Source organism: Gymnogyps californianus, chromosome 1 (assembly GCF_018139145.2).
Source record: "Gymnogyps californianus isolate 813 chromosome 1, ASM1813914v2, whole genome shotgun sequence".
NCBI lineage: Eukaryota > Metazoa > Chordata > Aves > Accipitriformes > Cathartidae > Gymnogyps > Gymnogyps californianus.
The window spans coordinates 196172624-196188598 of NC_059471.1; the positions used below are offsets into that span (position 1 = coordinate 196172624).

General features: G+C 42.2%; 1 protein-coding gene across 1 annotated transcript in view; it reads left to right on the forward strand.

Annotated features, from left to right (window-relative positions):
• PLXNB2 (plexin B2) overlaps positions 1-15975 on the forward strand; it is a 265036-nt gene that overhangs the window by 80041 nt on the left and 169020 nt on the right. Inside the window, exon 3 of the mRNA XM_050891898.1 lies at positions 3061-3248. The gene's annotated coding sequence lies outside the window, so the exon portion shown is untranslated. The remainder of the gene's footprint in view (positions 1-3060; positions 3249-15975) is intronic.

Here is a 15975-nt window from a genome sequence, read left to right on the forward strand (position 1 = left end):
AAAATAAATTGAAAAGAGTTTCTTTCTTTCTGAGTGTGCTCAGAGCTAGTGGTATTTTTTTCTCTGTAAATGCTGGCAATTGATTATAAAATGTCAGAGGTGTTAGCAGTATCAGCGACCTTCATCTAGCCAGCTGGAATAATAGGCAAGACTTCCTTTAGGACACGCTGCGGTCGCTGACAGGTTTTGTTGCTTCTGCAGCCAACTCTGTATCATTAACAAGGAAAAAAGGGTGGATGGAGGACAGTGGATTGTAAATGTAACAGTGCTCATTCCACTAAATTTACTTGCAAAATGATCATTCTTTGTGTCCAATGCCATTTTGTACTCTTCATGATCTTCTAATTAGGCCTGGAGGACTGTGGATCCAGGCTTTGATTTGAGCAGTATTGGTTGTCCTCCTTCCAGAGAGGCAAACAAAACTTCCTCTCTCTGGTGCTGGGGGCTAACTCGTGAACTGATTTCTCTTCCATGCCTTGGTTACTACACGTTATTAGGAATCCTGCTCTCATGACTTTATGTGCAGAACTGCATCCCTGCAGCAGACCTGCCTGCCAGCTGTGCATCGTGTATTCCCATCCAGCTATTCCCAGGATGCTTAAATTTGACTTTGCATCTCAACTATTCCCACTTAATACAATGAGCTTTGAAGCAAACTATGGGAGTGTTGAAGAAAAAGCCCTCCATGTCTAACAACAGTCTCTTTAGACTCTGTCTGAGGCTAAGGCTCAGCTTTAAAACTGGTGATGGTGTTTGTTTATTTGAAATTATTTTATTAGAATAAAGCAGTACCTGTGATTCTTGAAAAACAAAGGAAAAAGAATGTGTATCCCCTTGCTTGGTAGACCCACGTGAGTGGTTTTCTGAGGGGATTATCCCTTTCTTGCCTTGGTGTTCCCTTGCAGCAGTAGCAGTGATAGAGTCTGATGGCCAATGTTCTGGCTGGGATTAGGAGAGAAGGTATCTGCAGTTTTTGGAGAAGGGGGAAGGGAGAGGAGGGCACAGATGACAGGAGTGGTAGACTTTGAAGAGCAACAGAAATAATGCTGTGTTGGATTTGAGGAGAACTTTCCAATCCCATATGGCATTCTTTCACCTTAATAATGGAAAAAGTCTGTTTATTTTTTATTTTAATATGTAGTCTTTATGATGTTTTAGGACTGGAATTCTTGCACTTTATTCCCTGGATATCTCCTCTATTAAATAATGTCTCTATTCCTCTCTAATGAGAGCAGGTACACGGAGAAACGGAAAAAGGTCTTTCTGCATTACACAAGTTTTTCTTGGGTTTACTACTAATCAAGAAACACATATATGCTTAAGGATTTGGGGGGAAAAAATCATAAGAAAGTTTGTCTTCTGAGAGTCTCTTTGAACAGTCAGCTTTTTACTGCTCAGTAAACCTGCCAGCCAGCTAAAAGGTTTGGCTCGTGAACATGATAGAGGCAGCCGGAGCTCAGGGCTGGGAGCTAGCTGTGTGATGCTCCACGAGAGATGTGGGCTTGTGCGTGACCTTGTGCCTTGGCAGAGGGAGGAAGTGTTACCGGGAGGACCGTGCTGGCAGGGAGAAGTGTGGAGCACGCAAGGGATCCCACTGCTTTCGCTGCAAACGGGTCTGACAGCTACATGTGACACCACAGCTCAGGCTGATTTTAAAAACAGTGTCCTAACTTCAGAATCACAGGTAGAAAATGTATTACTGTAAAGTTGGCAGTTCTACGATAAATACCAACACTTTTTTTTTTCCCCCAAGCTCTTCCTTAGCGTTACCTAATGGAGGACTTGGGATACATTCTCTTAGTTTTCTTACCGGGCCAGTTTTACCTAAATGTGTTAAATCCTTTCAGTTTATGACATGTGAAAAGATACGTCTGCTAATTTAAGATTAAAAATACCTCTTAAAGAGTTTTCATATGTAAAATGCTTCTAGATTTGAACTATTGAAAGACTCCATGTTGGAGAAGATGCACACAGTAAAAATGGTGGCAAACATGAAAAAGGTTGCCTTGCGTTTCTGAGAGGTACACACCAGTGTTTGTTCCCTTTGGAAAAAATCATAGGATAACTTGGGTTGGAAGGGACCACCGGAGGTCATGTAGTCCAGCACCCTGCTCAGATCAGAGCAAGTGAGATCAGGTTGCTCAGAACACACAAAGTATTTAGCGGTCTACTCTACGTGGCTCAAAACTTAAGTATATGGTGGTGAGTTTCTTTGGATTTCTGAAAGGGAAAAAATTGAATTGTAATATGTCTCCTTTGTCTTCACCTTTCAGAAGAAGAAAAAAATAAAAAGAGGGAGGCTGAGGAAAGAAGTTCTTTACTATGCATTTCCTTTTATTTTTAGATGGAAATAAAAATTTCATCAGGCTAAACCTTACTTTCTGTACTCAATTATTCCCCAGAAAGTTGAAATAAGTATAGATGTAGGCTTTTCAAGAATATGCCCCCAGAAACTAATTCCTGAAGCGAAGGGAAACTGCAAGGTGACATTGCTTTTGAAAATTGAGCCTTAATAAAGGGCTTCATTTAGGCATCCATCCTTGAAAATGGATGGTGACCTATGTAAGGGTTGGGAGGGAAAGGGGAAAAAAGGAGATGCAAGAGAATGATAGTAGATGAAAGTACAAGGTAATTTAAGTCCTTGGTTAATGCCCCTATTTGAAATTAGCACTGGTTGATTTGGTCACCCAACCATTGGCAGCTCAAAGTCAAATTCTTACCATAAAGTCTTCTTGCCACAGGTTGGGCCTGAGTAAGTTTGTTATGGGTCTGCCATTTTCTTCTAGAAAAGTGGCCCCTCCAAGGCAGAGTTAGGATGCTTTGTAAATAACTTTCTAGTGCTTTGTGTGTCCTCAAGACGTCTTAAGTTGAGAGGGCACCTGCAGTAGAGAAAAGCAGAGAACCATGCTTATGAATAATGGCAGCTGTAATGAGTTTCCCCTTTTATAAGGCTGTATCTCCAGCAGTCAGACAGTGTGAACACCCATCACTGGGTCTTGAATATGGAATGTTGCATCGTTCCTGTGCTGAGGGAGCTGACAGCCTGTTCTGTTGTTCCAGGTGAGAAGAACGAGGGGGACAGCCCAGGGCTCAGTTCTGGGGCTCACCTGGTACCCGCTGGAGCACAGCTGAACAAGACTAAACACTGACGCCGCCCCGTCTCCTCCTGAAGTCCCAGCAGAAGTGGGTTCCTCTCTCCCAAGCTGTGGTGTGCACGCAGACTTCTCATGTGAATTTTTTGTTTTCAGGTAAGCTAGCTTTTTCCTTTTTTTAATACATTAGAGTTTTCTAAATGGACAATTATATTCTATTTTTCTAGACAAATTTGTTGCTATTCATCAAGACTTTCAGATGTTGCTGGAGCATATAATAAATGTTTATTACTACTAATGGAGATAAAACTTCTAGGAGCCAATCTTGCAAGAGGCATTAAAAATTAGTAAAGGGAAAAAAAAAAAGAAAGAACAGCTTGGCAGAGTTTCTGTATTCATAAACCTATTTATAGATGGTATGCTGGGTAGGAGAGCAGGTTTGTGCCTCTGCCAGCAAGATGCTTCAGCCTACTGCTGTGCTAGTGCTTGCCCTAATTTTGCACTTACATTCTGAGTGTCCCAGGGGGATGCTGAGCAGATGTGTGATTGACCTGAATCTCGAAGGTGCACGGGTTTGACTGCGTCTCTGAGGATGATTGGAGAGATTCGATCAACTTCTTTTCCAGGACCTGTTCACGTTGATTAGCACGTGTTGGCTTGACAGGTTTCTCAGAAACCAGCTTGTAAAACCTTCTTCCAACTAAGAATTTTCTTTATCCTGAAGTGAGCAAAGAGACCTGAAGCGAAGATTGACAGAGGGGTTGCACAAACATGGCGCTCGGTCTGTTCTGTAGCTGCAAAGTGGTTTAAAACCGTTTTCGCAGTTCGCTTGGTGCTGGCGATGCTCCTGAAGTGCTGCTGTCGGGAGCGCTGGTTCCAGCCTGGCGTGAGCCTGGAGGAGAAGGCAAGGCGTTTCGCTGGGATTGCCTGTGCCGCCTTCATCTTGGCTACCGGTAATAATTGTCCATAGACTGTAGTTTTCGGAAGATAGCACTTAGCCTTTCCAGCAAGAGAAACACGTGTCTCCTGTCCGACACCAAAGAGAAACGAAACAGTGGGAGAGGAAAATAAAATTTACAAAGAGCCAAGTTAAGAAAACAAGTGTATTCTAGTATCTGGCTGCAGGCCAGTTTGGGAGGGTTTTTGTTTAGGGTTGGGGTTTGGGTTTTTTTTTTTTTTTTGGAACGCTTCTGTGTGTTAAGTTTGACTTCCTCTTAAAAACTAATGGGAAAGGAAGGGATCAAAAAACAATTTTACATGTTCTAAAACGAAAAAGTGCATTCCGCCTTTGCACATTCATTTATGTACCTAAAGTCATGATTTTTTGAAATGTAGGAAAAAGCATGAAAATAGCCACTATTTAAGCTTATTTAGAAATACACATCAGGGAAGATGAGAATCACTAAGGAACAAAGGTGGGTCCTGTGGGGGATGTGAATGTAAGGGTGGACTCACTGAAAGCAAGTAATAGCAGAGTAATTTTGCTGTGGAATTTTAAACCAATTATGTGAATAACAGAGGATATGTTCTGAAAGTAGCCAGAAGTGCTTTTTTGTGGGTGTAGCTAACATGGTTTCAGAAAGTCTCTGCCTGGCCAGGGTTAGCGCTCCCACAGCTGAGATGGCACGAGTGCTCACATATTTGGCTGTACATTGTTCCCTTGCTGCAAGTCGACCTTTCTCGATCTGCCTCTCCCATGGTAAATCTTCCAAAAAAATGCACAAAGTTGTGTGTGACAGTACCCAGTGCCTCAGCTTGTTTCTGTGTCTGGCTGGAAAGTCTGATGTTCAAAAGGTGCTTGGTCTTAGATTTTGCAATGATTAAACATTTTGATAAGTTGCATTAAACTACATCAAACTTACTGAAATTACTGCAAGTTTTACATAACTGGACTGATTAAAGGTAGTATTTCAAGAAGCCTTCACTGATGTAGTAGTTTCTTGAGCTCTGTTCCTTTGAAAGGAAGATTAGCATCCTTGTGCTTTTTAATAAAACGAGCCAAGTACTAAAAATCCACTGTCAGCAGTTTGGCTTGAACACCAGAGTATGTGGCTCATTGCTCTACAGAACACGGAGGATATTAAATGTGGATATTAATTTTGTTCATTCCTCCATCACAAAGAAAATGGAAATGCTCATACAAGAGGGGAAAATAGTTTATGGGATTCTTCAGCATTGCCTTTCATAGTATGAAATTATGAACTTTGAAGCATAGTGGATATGAAGTGTTTCCTGGTGTTAGATGTGTGTAAATAAGTACAAATTAGATTGGTTGTATTTTTTTTAACAACCATTAAAGCACCTACATGGTAGCAATTAACAAGAGAAACAAAAACTATGAGATCTTTACTGAACTTTCTTTTCTTTCTAGAAGCTTTCCTCAAACTTCATTAGTCTTCAAAGTTTTCCCTTTAAATGGGTGGCCAGTGTAAGCATTTCTGCAAATTCATTTCACGTGAAGATTTTGTCTCTAAAGTTGTTCAAGTAAGCGTAGCTGCAATCTGATTCACTTGTGTGGCAATGAACTTCACATGTAAATCGCGCTTCTAATAAGTCGGTATTGTGCTAGAAGGTGCTAATGGCTGCCATCAATCAGAGGGCTGGTAAAAGTTGTTCTCCCCCTCTCCCCCAGACTAAATGAGACAGCAATTAAATGCCCTTTTGTTGAGTGATAGCTGAGACAATGGAAATCAATGTCCAAAGCACAAACCAGAATGGCAAGTCTTAAGTATAAGCTAAGCCATGTGTCCCAAGGGATTGGCATGTTGATTTGCTTACAGCTGAGAGGGTATATGAAAGGAATAACTGGGAGTGTAGACAGCAGAAGCAATAATGCTCCTTGGAGCGAAGCCAGAAGGGAATATTTGCTGGGAAGACTTCTCACTGGGGCCATGCAGCCATCATCTTGCCCCATGCAACCTAGGCTCAGCCAGCAGTACAAATTTGATCCGGAACAGGCCCTGGCATAAGATCATGATCAGTAAATATAATACCGAGTTTGTTTGTGGTATGTTTTTACGTTGGCTGATCGAGAACAGGCAGTATCTGATCTGGTATGAAGCCTACTGATACAAACTTAACCTTTCAGCTTTTCTGAAAGTGCTTCAGCTGGCAGGGTGAGTTTATACTCAACCAGTGCTGTTATTGCAGTGGTTTAGATCCCTGGAACAGCATTTGCTGTGTTGTCAAGCCACATGCTGGGAACAACGTCCCCCTCTCCCCAAATACCATCACTTTTGTTCCCGAGTGCTTACAGGTACAAGAGTTACTCTTGTGTCTCTCCTAAATAAAACTGCACTGTAAAAAAAGCCCAGTTTGCTCATCCATTTCTTGTAGATGAAAACAATCTCTTCAGACCCTTAGTACTGGTTAACAATTTTGTCCAAAGGACATGCAGTCACTTAGGTGGCTGAACGTGGTTTGCCTGTCTTCTTCACTTCAGACCTTCTCCAAAGCTCATTATGTCAATGGGATGCTTCCTTTTGACTCCAGCTCACAGTTCTGCCTTAGCTTTATTGCCTTGCTGAAAGGGCCTTAAGTTACTCGTGTGCACAGGGCTGCATTGTCTCTGATCTGTGTGGGGTTTTTGTTTTTGTTGGAGGTTTTTTTTTCTGCTTTTGTGCAAAACTGTAAATGCATTGAGAACAACAAGCTATTGCATTTACTAATGGCAAGGCACATTGCTGTCATGCAGCTCATATGCTGTTGGCAGAGGCTGTGGCTGTATGATGCTTTGCAGCAGCTCAGCTAAACTGAGAGAAAGTCTTCTGCAAGTTTAAGGCTCCAACAAAACATTACAGTAAGAAATTATTTTATGTTTGTGCCTAAAAAGTATTGCACACAGATGACCAGTCATCTGAAGTAATACTAGAATTTGACTAAAAGAAAATACATCTGTTTAGGGAGTTCTGTATGGAATTTGTTCTGTGGAGTGCTGTATCTGTCACGGCTCTTCTGAGGGCTTGAACAAAGAAAAAACAAAACTACTTGTATTAAGAGGTCCACAGAAATCGGCAGGCACTAGGAATGGACTCATATAAAACCTGCTAGTTGGTGTTCCTTGTCCTTATCGCTTAGTGATAAGACACTGTCTTTTCCTTGTGTCCCCATCAAGGATACACTCTCTTTTCAAACTCCTGCAGTCACGCTCAGTCTTTGGTTTTAAAGTATTGACAGTTATTGTGAATGACACACTTCACAATCCCATTGTCTTCATATCAATTCAGGTGTTCACCTCTGAATGTTAACTCTGGTTCTAGCCTTGGCTTGCACCTCACTTCTGCATCAGGTACTCTGTTAGTAAAGCAGAGACTGAAGGAACCGGGAGATATTCTGTATGGGTGCAGCAATACACTGCCATGTTACCAGCATGAGTATAATACTTTGAACTTTTCAGTGAAGACCTTGGATTATTAATGTGATCTTCACTATTACCAATACTGATACCTTTTCTTAAATATTAAAGCCTTCTTATCAATAAATATGTAATAATAAGTTCTACAATGTGGCCAAGATGATCATAGGCATAGAGAGTGCAAAAGCTATTTGTACTGTTTTGTATTTAATTATTCTGTGTGTAATTTTGAATAATCACAGATTAGGGTTTTTTTAAGCATCTGCTTCTATATTGCAAGCCTTCAGCAGTCCAATAAAGCAGCGCCATTGACTGCTATTTGATGTGTCCATTACCTCGTGCAGATGCCTTGGAATACAATGGGGTAGCATGCAGACTTCAGAGCTGTCATGACAGGTATTAAGAACGTGTCAAATCCCAGTGATGACTGATAACATATCTGTCATTTGTGATGGGATTATTAGGAAGAGGAAAGCCACTAGGAGAAAGATACTCTAGGAAAAAAAAGGGGGGGGTGGGGGAAGACAGGAGGAGAGAGGATTTACTGTTCTTTGGAGCTGCCTGGTTTAATTAAGCCTTGTCTACTCCATAAACAAATCTATTAACTTTCTGAATGCTTTGGCAGCTTATGTGCTTCAACGCTGCAGCAGTAATTCCATGGAATTTAGGTTTCTCTTTGGTGGATAGTTGCACTATAGGTATTGTGCCTATGATGAAGGTTCTTGACCAGTACATGGAAACAGCTAGTGCAATAGTACTTTGGTTTTTTATTTTGTTTTCTAATTGAGAGTTTAACAGAATACTGTGGAAGAAAGAATTCAGCGGGCACATAAGATGTTTTCTGCATGGAAACTCTTTATAGAACTGAGGAAGGAGAACAGTCTGCCAGTGCAATTTGATTTGCATCTTTGGTTAGCAAAAGGATGTGAAGGATTGCCTTTTTTTTTTTTTTTTTTTTTTTTTTTTGTCTGGATGTGTATCTTGAGTGAGTGTGCAAAGAAGACTGAGCTTCATCTCACTTGTAAAACTAGGTTCTGCTGAATGGGTCCAGTGTGCCTAGTACACAAACTGATGTCTTTCAGGTGTTTTAGGCTGAGCCATAAACACATCAAAGGTCTAAAAGTGGTTAAATATTAAGACAAAAGAGGCATCTTATTCTGCTGCCTTCTGGTACTTGGGCAGTGCCAGGACAGAGGAGGTGACTTGCGTGCTTCTTGCTGTCAGCATCTTTTTGGTGCAGGAGTATCCCCAGGAGCAGTAGAACCAGAGTAGCTATCTCATATAGCCCCTACACACAGAGCTCAATTTGCAGGGGCATATTAGATGTCAGGAGAGGGGGAGACTTGAAGTTCAATGGGCTGAGACAACTATTGCTAGCTGTCATATGCTCCCTTAAATCCCCTTTCAGCAGGATTCAGCAGCCTTTGAACAGAGACTCATAACGCTGTCCAGATTGTCCCTCTGTCCTTTCTCCCAATTTATCTGTTGGCTTTGTATGAAAAAGGACCTGGTCTTTATCTCTACCCCTTCCACAGGCACAGCCAAGGTGCTTATCAGCTCTCTCAGGGTCCCCAGTCCATCGGGGCACAAAGGTAGTGGAGGTCAGCCCAGTGCCCAAGAGGGCACTGGGTACCACTGGACTGTTGCTGGAGGGCAGCTGCCGTGTTGGATGTGTTCAACCAGGGTGGCTGCCAGCTTGGATAATGCATCTGGTGGCCATCCACGCTGATTGATGGCTCAGAGAAGAGCAACTGCTCTGAAGGTAAGCAGGAGGCCAAAGGACAGTCTCAGGTTTGGGGAACAGAGATGGAGAGCAGAGAGGGAGAAGACCTGTGTGAAGGCCAAGCTGTAGCTGTCATGGCGCAGAGTGAACAATGTTTGATTGATGTTTAAACAATCATTGGTACGTGAGAAGCACACAGTGGCCTAGCCAAAAGCAAACGCTGTTGGGTGGCTTTGGATGCCGTTCCTCACAGTCACCAACGGCAAATCAGCTGCCCTAAGCTGCCCATGTCCGCCTTGTGTCACACAGCACGGACAGGCCGAGCCCGCCCCGCTCCAGGTGAGCCCGCCGCTCTCCTCCAGTGGGGCAAGCTCCCCTCTTGGGCGAGGTGACCCCGCGGCAGCCCCGCCATGGGGCAGGGAGCGCCGGCGGGGCAGCGGGGTGGCCAGCCGGCTGGCCTCTCACCCCTGCAGAAGGATGTGCCGGAGCACGTGGCAATGGCTGCACAGGTGCTGTGGGTGTGAGTGCAGGCTGCGAGCTGTGGGGTGAGCGACGGCGGGGATGGGGACAGTACCCGCCGTGTGCTTGCTCTCAGCAGGATACCCCTTGTGTACCGTAGGGGAAGACCGTGCACCGAGGCCACTGCAGTATGCCCGTGGGCTCACACCCTTGCTTACCTCATGGAAACTTGCTCACCTTCCCAGGCCCTTGGGAGAGACCTTTTTTTTGTTTTTCCATCTCTAAATGTACATTTACCCCATCCACAGAGGCTGGCTGAGCAAAGACCAAAGAGCAACCTGAAGCAAGGACACCAGGTTTTAAATGTGATGTATTGCGGCTTAATTCATTTCACAAGGTAGTTCTCTCAAGGTCCTCATGGCAACCATCCCAAAACAACCAGTGATTTGGGTACCTCAACCCAAAGCTGGTTTAGCTTAAGAGTTGTTAAAGGAGCCTGATTTTTTTTTTTTAATTTTTTTTTTTTCCCTCCAGAAGCTGAACTCAACACTTCTTCAGAGTAACTTGAACTGTGCACCCAGAAATCATTGATCATACTGTAAAATCTTGACTTCAGCTTCCCCCTTTATACGTAGGAGATTACCATACGGCTTGTTACCATACAAACACAATGCTGTGTCTTGCTGGCTGGCAGTACCTCAGTTCCTAACGATTAAATATAGTTTCGTAAAGAGGAAGGGCTGTGGAGAACAGCACTGCAGCAAAGAGCCCGCCTCCACCGGTCACAGGTTTGCTTTTGGCTGGGATAGATGCAACACAGATGTTCATGTATATTGATGATAGGCAGCCTACAGTGTGTGACTTTGCTCTTCAGTCGCTACCCCTTCGGGAGGAGACACCAGTGCAAATAGGGACTGCTGGCAGCATTTGCAGCCTACTTTATTTTTTTTCCAGTGCTCTCATTGTCTTTCATCAACTCCCATATTTAATAGATTTACGTGGTGAATGGGTTTTCTGTCCCTAGAAAGGACTACTGTAAAGTGCACATGAGCTTGGAGTACTTCTCTGAGGGAAGCTGTTGCTTCCCTGTACTCTCTCTCCCTTCCCCAGTTCACCAGATTTTGTCAGTTTAAAAGAAGAAATAGGAACACTTATCTGGGACATATTGCAGAAGTTGACTTGAGACTCAGTTATTTCTTTTTTTCATTTTGCTGTACATGAGGTGTCCTGAGATAACACAGAAAATCATGAGGTTGAGGGGGTCACCTCTGAAGATCATTGAACTTTTAGTAACATTCCTTTTAGGGTCCAAGATCAACACTGCCCTGCGTGGTCTCAGTTCTGTTTTACATGTGCTCACACTTAGCTGCAGTCCAGTTCTTGATTTTTTTTTTATTTAGTGGTAGGATTAGAAGCATCCTTTGTAAACCAAACCACCACTACTATCCAACTTAAATACACAAGGATGTCTTTAACCTGAAAAAAAAACCAGCAAAGAAAACCCTTTGTAAGTCTAACTCTTGAGTTCATCACATATTTGAATGAAAACTGATTTCCATGTTTGTTTGGATGAAGTAAAACATTTCCAAAAATTAAAGAAATCAGCAGTGGTCGTGGTTGCATGTTTGTTTGGACAAAGTAAAACGTTTCCAAAAATTAAAGAAATCAGCAGTGGTGGTGGTTGCTGTTTGGAGGAGGGGAGCTGGAACGCAAAATATTGCAAAATGACTTTTTGCTGATAACAAACAAAGCCCAATGGGAGATTTCTGTTTTGAAAATATGTAACTGTTGACATGAGGATGTTTGTTAGAATATTTTTAGTGCTGATAAAGGAAAGCAACATTCATTGGAGTTTTGGTAATCTTGAACGAAAACACATGTTAAGCTCCAGTTGCTCTGCTCTGGATGGTAGTGTTACACTATGTGTAGGAAAGGTTTTTCTCAGCTAACAGTTTCCTCTATTGTTTCTACCTCTAAGCCTTTTATACTGTATTTACAGGAGAGGGAATGGGAGAGAGAAAGAGAGGTTTGGTCATAAGGAGAATAGCGTGCTACATGAGTATCTCTGATAAGACTTTCAGGGTGGTGTTTGCAAGTTGAAAGGTTGCAGCTAAGCCTAGGTAAAGCTAAAAAATTTGTACTCATTTTAATTGTGGTGTAAAGCATCAGTATTATCATATGAAAAGCACCAGTGATGCCTTGACTTGCTTGATAAAATAAGAATCTGTTCATGGTAATGACCATTAACTCACTGACAGGATGATAAAGAGATTACAGGGTTCAGCTTCCCACTTACAAAGAATTGGTTGGTGCACATGCTATTCTGCTAGTCCCATCTCAGTGTATGTTGTGGAACAGTCATGGAAAACATTTTTAATATTTTTAATGTGCTACCTGACAGCGTGATCTCTATAGTATACAATTTTCTGTTCCTCTGACCTCTTACACACCAATTGTATTGGGTAAAACATTAATTAAATGGGAACAATGTATTTATTGTGACTTGAAGTTGTTTTTATCACGGTTGCTATTGTTCAGGTTCCCAAATAGGAATGAAAGAGCCTGCTTAAAGATGCTCTCCAAGCGTTCTGTTTAAGGATGGCTCTTTGTTTGTAACTGCCAAAAAGTAGCAGCAAACTATAAAAGGAAAAATTCCCTTCTTTGCGATTTCAGTCCCTTGAGTCTTGATGCAAAACAGTTTATATTAATTCACTTCCAGATTTAATTTAGTTTAATTTTAGCCTCCAATGTGTTTTGCTCTTCTTTAAATGGACTGTGCATCCCTTGGTAACACCTTGAAAAGATAGTAATTTTTGGAGTGATGCAAAGAAAGGTGGGACCTTGTAGAAATTCAGTTGAGTCTTGTTTATACACTACCCTGTGATTCCCTGCCACCCCCACCCCCCAATACGGTACATTGACAAAGAATACCTCAGCACCCTGAACAGAGAGCAGTATCTGTAGAAGTTGTAGTGCTGGTAGTGGCCATCATCTAAAGATCATGAGGCAGATGGAATAGCTGCGAGACCATCATGTCCCTCTGAAAAGGCTTGGAGCCCCACTGCTTCTTACTTGCCTAGTGATGTAATTTGGATTGACAAAACTGATTTTGTCTTCTCATAAGCCCTGCTTCTCTTATGGCATATTACACGGTATGACATACAGCATCTTCAAATGGAAGACAAATCAATTCCCTTTTCTGTCCTAAAAACAAAAAATAGTTTTGTGTTAGCCAATATAGTTTCCAGAAAGTTGCACTCGGTCAAGCCCTACCCAGCAGAAATGTTACTGCTCTGAAGTGCTCTATTAAATTCTTATCCATCGTATTCCTACCTTCTTACTGTTCCTGCCATTCTGTTATAAAGTGTTGTCTTCTGATGTGTCAGACTGATCGATTATCTATCATGCAGAAAGGCAGTTTGCTTTTCTTAACTCTCCTGTACAGCTGTAACCAATTCCTCTGTCACCCTTCTAAATATTCTCCTGCCATTTTTGAGCGTTGCCACAGCATTTATGTTACTCTTAGTGCCGTGTGAAATTCCCTTATTCCCTTTTCCTTACCATCCTCTGGCTACATGCATTCATAAGAAGAAGAAATGTTGCCATAAGGTACAGAACAGAGAGGATTGCGATGAGAGACAGTCTGAGAACGCCACCTCAAGCCTGTTAGCCTATAAAGAACTTAAATTATAAGATTTAAAAGGGATGCACTAACTGATCTGAGGAGCTGGATGCTGCCTGCTGCTTCAAAAAGTTGGGGGACCTGTTGAGATCCACTAGTGCCAAAGAATGTGTACCCTGAAACACAGGGTGGGCGTAACTAAGCTCTTAGGTTAAGTGTCGGGGAAGCTTTGCAGCTGCGCTGCTCTGGCTCGCCTGCTGCCAGTCTTCAGCTGAGCCTTAACAAAGACTACTTGGAGTCAGGTGTTCACCTGTGTTGCAGTTGTGTATCCTGATAGCAGCTCAGGTATGGTCTCACTATTCAATCTGTTACTCCAGACCTATGGGCTTTTAAGAACATAAATGCTGTTGGCTATTTTAATGTGCTAGGGATCTCTATCCCCATCCTTTTCTGCCAGAATATCTACCAAAAAATGGATTTATTTTTTATACAAAGAGCTTATCCCACCTGATTCTTTTGTTGATGTCCCTGCTCATTGTTTGCAATGTTACTTCTTTCTGGTGACAGGCATGCTGAAATTTGACTTTAGGCTTTGCAATATACACAGTTTGGGAGAAAACTAATTTAATTCTTTCTATGTATGGAATACAGAATGCATAAATAAAAGCCTGCAAATTGCTTAAGAAGCATTGCATAGTTTAAAACTTACTTGTTACCCTGCAGTTATCCGTAAGGTCCGCTCTAGAGTCAGCCATCTGTATAGTTACTTACGTTACTGCGTGTTTCATATCTGGCACTCAGAAAATGATGTTTATTCTTTTCTTCCTGATGTGAAAGCCATTCTCAGTCAATAAGCTGTCAGGCTGCCCTTTTGTCGTCATCGCTGCCTAGCTGTGTTCTTTCACATCGAGTCTCCTAAATCTTGCTGGTCTAATGCGTTAAATTCTTTGACAAGAATGTTCCAGTTTTGGAGTGCTAAGAGCTTTGCTTGTTTTTCTTCATGAATGGAATGAAATGCTTCTTGGTGAAAATACAAATGCAGCAGAAACTGAAAAATTTAGACTTCCTTCATAATCAATAGAGGAAAAATGGACACTTCTGGACTGTTATCCACTGCAGCCCTTGAGCTCTCCACCTTGGAGAAGATTAATTGCATTCTCCAAGTGCCTGGTTTTCTCGGCTGATAAAGAGAGGTTAGTTGGCTCACTGCAAGAGCTATTTCCACACTGTTGCTACGGAATTTTAGGAAATATGGGCTCCAGCATTTCGGTTTCAGCAATGAATAGCACAGCTAAGCAAAGACCTGTATCTTTTCTACTGTGTTTCTATTTAAAAATAAACAAAACAGGCCCAAAAACTATTTTGCTTGTGCCTCCAGTTCAGGTGGCAAAGTTGATCTGTGGGGTCCTCTTTCCTCTCGCCCCCAAATTTGTTTTTTTTTTCTTGGAGGCAAGCTTGGCTACAAAAAGACTGCCTTAAAGTTTGAATATTCAGACTGAAGCTGAATCTGGTGAAGTACTTCAAAAATAGGCTGTTTGTATCTCGTTCCTTAGAAGTATTGCATGGTGGTGCTGGGAAAGCTTTACCAAATACATGTAGTAAACAGATTATTCTTCGCTAACATTAGCCTTTTCCCTGCTGTGCTTGGGGAACTCGGTCCAAATTGACTTTTTGAGACTACGTTATAGTTCACATTTTTATACTCATGATAAAGCAGAAAATGGGATGCACTATTTAAGGTCAAAATGATTTTGACTTCTGCCTTCCATGAATTGTATTTAGGGCTATGGGTAGCCTTCTGAAAAGTTATTTGTCCTAGAGATGGTCTCAAGCATTGCACAGAAGGCAAGTATGGAAAATGTATAGGACAGTAACAATTTCTGTATCTGTAATATATTGCAAAGGATTTTCCCCTCCATATCAGTGCAGTTGTCCACCTATGTTTAGTCTCACACAGCACTGCATACTTTTTTTTATATGAAAGTACATGATATTCTGCAGCATGCATTAGGGAATGGTGTGCGCGTTAGGCTAAAGCCCCGTGTCCGCTCCATGAACAGCTGAGCTGCTGGGCGACGTTGGTGTGGGCAGGCAGAGCTGGCTGGGCAGAATGGCTGAGCCGTCCTCGTCCCTTTGGTGCCAGGTCTGCTGCCACCCAGGGTGATGTGAGCTGACCTGGATAACTCTTACCAACCACAGTGCTCAAGGAGAATTACAGTAAAAGGAGATACTTTGTTTGATAGAGCAAAGAAATGACCTTGCGGAAAAATGACGTGCGGGGCTTTTGTGTGCTTCCCACCCCGGCTGTGCTGGGTCAGGGTGGCAAGTGTTGCGGGGCAGTGGTAATATGGTACCACTCCAGCTACCCCTTGAAGAAAGAGCTTGTCCAAAGCCCCAGTGCTATCTGAGTTTCAATCCTCTGACCAGGTTGGTGATTTTGGTTTCATTCTTGCTGTTGTATGGGACTTTCTTCTAGCCACTAAATGTCCAGTCTTTGTCTCTGTTGTGTTTGTTTACTGGCCTTGATGGACAGTGTCAGTCACTTGTGCACTGTATTTTCTTTTCAAAATGTACTTTCTTTTATTAGTTTGCGGATTTTCACAAGGTGAATTGATGTGCTTGGGTCTATATTGTTTATGATTTAATTTTATTCATTTTCTTTCTTAACTAAATATTCTTAGCCTTTTCAATTTTGTTTCATATGGAAGCTTTCCAGAGCTGCATT